Raw genomic sequence first — 8,620 nt, forward strand, 5'->3', positions numbered from 1 at the left:
TACTTATCCCAATTTTGATCACTTACTGATGAAATATATGTCCTGAAGCTATTCTTCAGAGCATTAGCTAATTGATACTCCCTCTGCTTATTCTTACGTTTCCATTTGCACATATACGCCTTTATTTCCCCTCTAAAAAAACATTTAGCGGTCTCCCAAAAGATTTCTATTTTATTTATATGTGTTTTATTAAAACTGTAAAACTCCGTCCATTTGGACTGTAACCAGTTCTTAAATTTAATATTATGGACCAAGTATTTAGGAAAAAAAATTTTGGAAAAATCATTTGGTTCCTTCTTAAGATTAGATTTAATGACCAATGTTAGGATGGCATGGTCCGAAATGACTATATCTGCAATGTCTGCTACTATATTTAGTCCACATATTTTGTCTGAAACCAAGAACAGATCGATTCTCGAAAATGTTTTGTGACTTTTCGACTCACAGGTATACATTCTCAAATCCGGGTTTTGTAGACGCCAGATATCTTTGAGATCCAGAGAGTTACAAAAATTTCGCAGCAATCTATTTTCACAAGTTTTTTTACCTTGCTGTCCTTTATCAAGTCTATCAAGCTTAGAGTCCGGAACCATATTGAAATCCCCCGCTATAATTATATTTTCTTTGGAAAATTTAAAAAGTTTTCCACGTAGGTTATCCCAGAATTCCCAGTCAGTAGAATTGGGACCATATACATTACATAAAATAAGAGCGGACTTATTAATTTCTATTTTTATTATTTGAAATCTGCCATCACTATCTTTCTCATCATGGACAACCTTATAACTCAGGTTTTTATTAATTAATATTGCAACCCCTCTCTTTCTTTGGGAGCATGGAGTAGCAATCACTTCGCCTACCCATTGAATTTTTAATTTAACTAGTTCTGGGGCTTTAAGATGGGTCTCTTGTAAGCAAAGAATATCAGGTTTTAGTTTCCCAGCCTGTCTAATAATGGATTTTCTTTTGCTGGGGGAGGTTATCCCTCCCACATTCCATGACAGGATTTTTATATCAGAGCCAGGCATATGTTATACAAAAGTGCCACATAACACCCACCCAAAACCAGGAAAGGGGAAAAAAAAAAAAAAAAAAAAAAAAACCTGAACAGCTAATGAGCCCCCCCCCCCCCCCCCCCGCGCCAGACACCTCCCGAAAAAAAATAGGGAAAAAAAGGAAAAAAAAATAAAAGAGGACCAAACACAGTCAAAGCAAAACATTTAAATACAATGTCTTTTAAGCATAATTATACTAAGACCATACATTAGGTGATCTTATTTTCTGTTAAAAAACATTGAGCTTCCTTAGGGTCTTTTAGTGTCTTGACTTCACCATTTATCATCACTGCGATTTTTGCTGGGTACAGCAACCTGGCATTATAATTAGCCTGTATGAGTTTCGAGCAAAATGGGGACATTTCCCTACGTTTACCTAAGGTTTCTATAGAAAAATCTGAAAATAAAAGAATCTTGTGTTGGTCTATTGTCAGTGGATATTTCTTTCTATAACATCTGAAAAGGTTAACCTTATCTTGAAAGTACGCTACTTTAACTATCACAGCTCTTGGTCTCGGGTTTCCATCTTTACTTAAGCGTGTAGGCCCTACTCTGTGCGCACGCTCAATTCTAATTGGGCTGTTGTTTGGGCAATTTAATATCTCAGGAAGCATAGTAGAGGCAAAGGCAATTAGATCTTGATACTTATCAGATTCTGGTAACCCAATTATCCTAAAATTATTACGGCGAGCGCGATCCTCTATCTCTTCAACTCTAGTCTGTAACTCATCTAACTTGTTTTGGTGTAATATAGTAAGATGGTCTTGATTATTAACCCTGTCTTCCAAATCCGAGATCCTGTTTTCTGCTTCTTCAAGCCTAGTATGGAACTGCCTTACCTCATTTGTTAATGTGGTTATCTCTATCTTTAGTGAATCAAACTGTGGGTTAATAATTCCAGCTATTTGGCTGAGTAGGTTGGGTGAGTCAGGGTTTAAAACTGTGTTATGTGAAGAATCATGTGAGATGCTAGTGTCATTTTGTCTAGTGTTTTTTTTTTCTTTGTGTTTAGGTGGCATTATCTGGGAATTTGCCTTGGAGTGTGATACAAATCTTTCCATGTGATATAGTGGTGTGGGGGAAAAAATTAGAAGGGAAAAAAAGAAAACAAGGTGAGATAAAAAAAAGAAAGGAAAAAAAAAAAAAAGAACGTGTGGGAGAAAAAAAAGAAAAAAAAAGGGAAGTGAAAAAAGAAAAGAAAGAAAACAGGCGTGCTCAGGTGATTCAACCCTTGTTCCTTTCCAATTTGCTGCTATCTAAATTCTGCTTAAGTTCTATTACCACAGTGTACCAACAAGAAAATGTAAAAGGGAAAAGAAGAGAAAAATTTTTTTTTTTTGCAGTTCCTCACGTGCTGTTACTGAGAATACTAGCTTGACACTACAGCATGAGGTACACAGATACACACTTTAAGGGGAACCAACATCAGTAACTTATATGTTAACAAAATAGTTCTTCTATTATTACAAACATAGGCATATCTTGGGACCCCTTATAATCTTTAGGGGATACTTTCTTTAGTGCTTAACCAGCTACAATAATTACAATTACAGTTTTCTATTGCCTTCCTGCACCAGATGATTGCCTAATGGTAATTACTAGCACTCTGATATTTATAATCTATGCATTGCTTATAACTGACAACAGCAGGCCATATACTGAAAGGCAGCACACTTAATTAGACAGGTAGAATTAGTTTCTCCTAGTCAGGAGTCTTTTCCTTTTGTTGCAATGTTTCTAGAAAATAAAACGTTTCTAGTATTTGAAGGTGTTAGTCTTGTTCCTTGGCACGCCAAGCGAGATAAATAATAGTAATACTTCTCCTTTGAGCTTGGATATTCTTAAATGTCAACACAACTTGAAGGGAACAGCTTAAACTTCTACTTGCAAATTTTAGGTATGTCCAAGCGCCTGTACTTTTAACACAGCTGGAAACGTGTTTGGCGGGGTAGGAAGAAGAGCTAAGGCCCCAGTCACAGGCATCACATAAATGTCAGACTATAAAGTATAAGCAGATTCAGAGTCATACAAGCATTTCAGGTGCCTTTTTAGGCGATGTTTAGCCAAAACAGTAAATACTTGCGGTTAGGACCTCCACTATCGTATACTCCTGGGCCTGATTGCTGCTCTCCTAAGACGTACACCTTTTGCTACACCGGACACCTCCAGGGAGTAATCGGGACTTCAAGGCAGCAGCTTCAGCATTGGCACCTTCCTTTTACTTCCGTCACCAGCGAATTATGCACTCCTTGCGCGCGCTGGTGACTAGCAGGGTGGTTCCTGTAAACTCTACTCCTAGATCCGCCGGCAACCAGTACCGGGACCAGGCAAGAAGGAGGCTCTAGCCGACAGAGCAATTTCGGCCTTGCGGTGACTTCCACAGCGCTAGCTCCACGTCCGGGCTCTGGGATTCCACTCTGCCAGGATAGTAGTCTCCGCGAGCAACGGCAAGGCAAGCACCGGTCGGTAGCGTTGTATCACTGCGCCACAAACACCTGCGCACAGAGCGGCGCCTTCACACACCAGCTCCTCCCAACAGGAAGTCGACCCAATAATAGTAATCTTATGGGGCGATTTCATATGATCTTTCAGACACAACAATATGGGATACATAGATTGTGTCCAACAGTTTAAACATTTTCTTGAAATAGTAAGGGGCCTCAGATCCATTTCATAATATTAATAGGCATTCCCTTACCATAAAACAAATATGGCTGTCATCAAAAGTACAAGAGGCCTTCAAAAGCCATGACAGATGTAGTATAAATGTTTATATAACTATTTTGTACCTACTCATTTTATGCATAAAATGCAATGTGCTAACCACAACAAAAATCTGATTTTTTTTTTACTTCTGATTTTTAATTGCATATTTCTAAAATATTGTGAATTATTCTCAATTGCTAAAATTAAAGAACCACAAAGGTTTTGACTGTAGAGTTTAGACAAAAAAATCCTCACACACTATTAACAATGTTGCATACTGAAAATGGAATAGAATATTTTTCACACCTTTTTGTTGTATAATATTATTTATACACCAGACTAATTAAGCTTTGGTAGTGATTTAAAATGTTTGATTTAGTAGTAGTGATTTAAAATGTCTTTAAACTGAGAACAGGTTTTAAAACAATAATGATGGTCCAAATAAAAACTGTATATCATCCTTAATTACACTTGCACACTTGAATTCATAGGTTTTAAACAAATCACTAAATAATTGCATTTGGTAATCGAAAAAAATTCTATTTATTTTTCACTATTAAAGCTAACCAAGAATGATATTTAAGAGGGATTATTTTCTTAATGAGAAAATAATATATTGGTCTAGATTTACACAACTAGACTTATCCGCAGTTAGTGAGTAACTCTATATTATAATCAATAAAGCTGCATTTGTCTCCTAACCCGTCCTTAACCACTTCTTAGCAGATAGACTCCACTGTGAATGATAGCCTCACAAAACATGTTCAAATCCTTAAAGAATAAACCAATTTTAAAAAAACTCTCTAAAACACCCCACGATTTTCGAGCTTGTGTTTCCTTAAATACTATTGTATGTTCTGCTCTCCATTTTTTCTTTGTCTTCGTCCATCTTCTCTTAATATCTTGCTCCAATTCCCTACTATTTTAAGGCACCAGACAGCTGCTGCTTCTAGTCAAATGGTTTTAGGGCTAGTGCCAAGCAGTATTTATTAGCAGCGGTCAGAGTATCCGAAAGAGCAAAAAACTTGTTTTAAAATAATTTTTTAGCAAAGTTTGCAAATTTAAATGTGATGGTATTCTGTTTACTGGGTGTGTTGTTGCACCCATAGTCTATACAAAAGTTTAAATAATATAAGAACCTTAGAGTAGTGGTCAGACATTACAAAACTAGAAATTAGAAGTGAATAAACTATTTTTACTTCTGAATAATTAAGATTTAAAAATTTTTTTATCATATCTGGTTTATATCATAAGCATATAGTGTAGCGGCACAATTTTTGTGACTAGATTCCACTCATGCCATTACTTGCTGTCACCAAATAGAAGCAACATCTGACCACTCATCTCTAAAACCAGATGTCAGGTAGTTTCTGCATAAAATCAGTATAACACTGACCTATACTATACACAGGTACTGGTGTTATAGCCTCTAAAGATACATTTAACCAACCCCAGCCACAAATAAATCTAATTGTGCACTTTGGGGTTTGCGGTTAGGGTTATTGATATTGGGGAATTGATGTAAGGGTAAACTGATATTGGGGTTAACAGTTTTCTTTTATATATATACACTCACCGGCCACTTTGTTAGGTACACCTTGCTAGTACCGGGTTGGACCCCTTTTGCCTTCAAAACTGCCTTTATTCTTTGTGGCATCAATTCAACAATGTGTTGGAAACATTTTTCAGACATTTGGTCCATATTGACATGATAGCATCACGCAGTTGCTGCAAGTTTGTCGGCTGCACATCCATGATGTGAATCTCCCGTTCCACCACATCCCAAAGGGGCTCTATTGGATTGAGATTTGGTAACTGTGGAGGCCACTGGAGTACAGTGAACTAATTGTCATGTTCAATAAACCAGTTTGAGATGATTTGAGCTTTGTGACATTGTGCATTATCCTGCTGGAAGTAACCATCAGAAGATGGGTACACTTTAGTCATAAAGGTATAAACATGGAGGCCGAATTATCAAATGTCTGTCGGACCTGATCCGACACGGCGGATCAGTTCCAACAGACATCGCTGAATGCGGAGAGCAATACGCTCTCCGTATCCAGCATTGCACCAGCAGCTCACAAGAGCTGCTGGTGCAATGCCACCATCTGCAGACTCGCGGCCAATCGGCCACCAGCAGGGGTGTCAATCAACCCGATCGTACTCGATCGGGTTGAATTGTGGCGATTCCTGTCAGCCTCATCAGAGCAGGCGGACAGGGTTATGGAGCAGCAGTCTTTTGACCACTGCTCAATAACTTGTGTTTTTGGCGAGTCAGAAGAGTCGCCAGAAACATGGGCCTTCAAGCTCCGCACGGAGCTTGATAAATGGTCCTCATGGTCAGCAACAGTACTCAGGTAGGCCGTGGCATTTAACCCCTTAAAGACCACTGCACATTTCCATTTTCTGGGACCAGGGCTGTTTTTACATTTCTGCAGTGTTTGTGTTTAGCTGTAATTTTCCTCTTACTCATTTACTCTACCCACACATATTATATACCATGTTTCTCACTATTAAATGGACTTTCTGAAGATACCATTATTTTCATCATATCTTAAAATTTACTATAAAAAAATTATAAAATATGAGGAACAAATGGAAAAAAAAACACTTTTTCTAACAAAATCTGTTACACATCTACAACCACCAAACAACACCCATGCAAAATAGTTTCTAAATTTTGTCCTGAGTTTACAAATACCCAATGTTTACATGTTCTTTGCTTTTTTTTTGCAAGTTATAGGACAATAAATAAGTATAAGTAGCACTTTGCTATTTCAAAACCACTTTTTTTCCAAATTAGCAATAGTTACATTGGAACACTGATATCTATCAAGAATCCCTGAATATCCCTTGACATGTATATATATTTTTTTTAGAAGACAACCCAAAGTATTGATCTAGGCCCATTTTGATATACATGCCACCATTTCACCACCGAATGCAATCAAATTAAAAAAATCATTCACTTTTTCACAATTTTTTTCACAAACTTTAGGTTTCTCACTGTAATTATTTACAAACAGCTTGTGCAATTATGGCACAAATGGTTGTAAATGCTTCTCTGGGATTCCCTTTGTTCAGAAATAGCAGACTTATATGGCTTTGGCGTCGCTTTTTGGTAATTAGGAGGCCGCTAAATGCCATTGCGCACCACATGTATTATGCCCAGCAGTGCAGAGGTTAATTAGGGAGCATGTAGGGAGCTTTTGGGGTTAATTTTAGCTTTAGTGTAGTGTAGTAGACAACCCAAAGTATTGATCTAGGGCCATTTTGGTATATTTCATACCACCATTTCACCTCCAAATGCGATCAAATAAAAAAAAAAAAAATAACATTTTTCACAATTTTAGGTTTCTCACTGAAATTATTTACAAACAGCTTGTGCAATTATGGCAAAAATGATTGTAAAAGCTTCTCTGGGATCCCCTTTGTTCAGAAATAGCAGACACATATGGCTTTGGTGTTGCTTTTTGGTAATTAGAAGGCCACTAAATTCCGCTGCGCACCACACAAGTATTATGCCCAGCAGTGAAGGGGTTAATTAGGGAGCTTGTAGGGAGCTTGTATGGTTAATTTTAGCTTTAGTGTAGTGTAGTAGACAACCCAAAGTATTGATCTAGGCCCATTTTGGTATATTTCATGCCACCATTTCACTGCCAAATGCGATCAAATAAAAAAATTGTTCACTTTTTCACAAACTTTTTCACAAACTTTAGGTTTCTCACGGAAATTATTTACAAACAGCTTGTGCAATTATGGTGCTTCTCTGGGATCCCCTTTGTTCAGAAATAGCAGACTTATATGGCTTTGGCGTCGCTTTTTGGTAATTAGAAGGCCGCTAAATGCCATTGCGCACCACATGTATTATGCCCAGCAGTGCAGAGGTTAATTAGGGAGCATGTAGGGAGCTTTTAGGGTTAATTTTAGCTTTAGTGTAGTGTAGTAGACAACCCAAAGTATTGATCTAGGGCCATTTTGGTATATTTCATACCACAATTTCACCTCCAAATGCGATCAAATAAAAAAAAAAAAAAAACATTTTTCACAATTTTAGGTTTCTCACTGAAATTATTTACAAACAGCTTGTGCAATTATGGCAAAAATGATTGTAAAAGCTTCTCTGGGATCCCCTTTGTTCAGAAATAGCAGACACATATGGCTTTGGTGTTGCTTTTTGGTAATTAGAAGGCCACTAAATTCCGCTGCGCACCACACAAGTATTATGCCCAGCAGTGAAGGGGTTAATTAGGGAGCTTGTAGGGAGCTTGTATGGTTAATTTTAGCTTTAGTGTAGTGTAGTAGACAACCCAAAGTATTGATCTAGGCCCATTTTGGTATATTTCATGCCACCCTTTCACCACCAAATGCGATCAAATAAAAAAAATCGTTCACTTTTTCACAAACTTTTTCACAAATTTTAGGTTTCTCACTGAAATTATTTACAAACAGCTTGTGCAATTATGGCACAAATGGTTGTAAATGCTTTTTTGGGATCCCTTTGTTCAGAAATAGCAGACACATATGGCTTTGGCGTTGCTTTTTGGTAATTAGAAGGCCGCTAAATGCAGCTGTGCATCACACAAGTATTATGTCTAGCAGTGAAGGGCTTAATTAGGTAGCTTGTAGGGAGCTTGCAGGGTTAATTTTAGCATTAGTGTAGGGATCAGCCTCCCACCTGACACATCACACCCCCTGATCCCTCCCAGACAACTCTTTTCCCTCCCCCACCCCACAATTGTCCCCGCCATCTTAAGTACTGGCAGAATGTCTGCCAGTACTAAAATAAAAGGTGTTTTTGGGGGGGTTAAAAACATAATTGTGCTGTGTAGGATCCCCCCTTAGCCCCCAACCTCCCT

Source organism: Bombina bombina, chromosome 5 (assembly GCF_027579735.1).
Source record: "Bombina bombina isolate aBomBom1 chromosome 5, aBomBom1.pri, whole genome shotgun sequence".
Classification (NCBI taxonomy): Eukaryota; Metazoa; Chordata; class Amphibia; order Anura; family Bombinatoridae; genus Bombina; species Bombina bombina.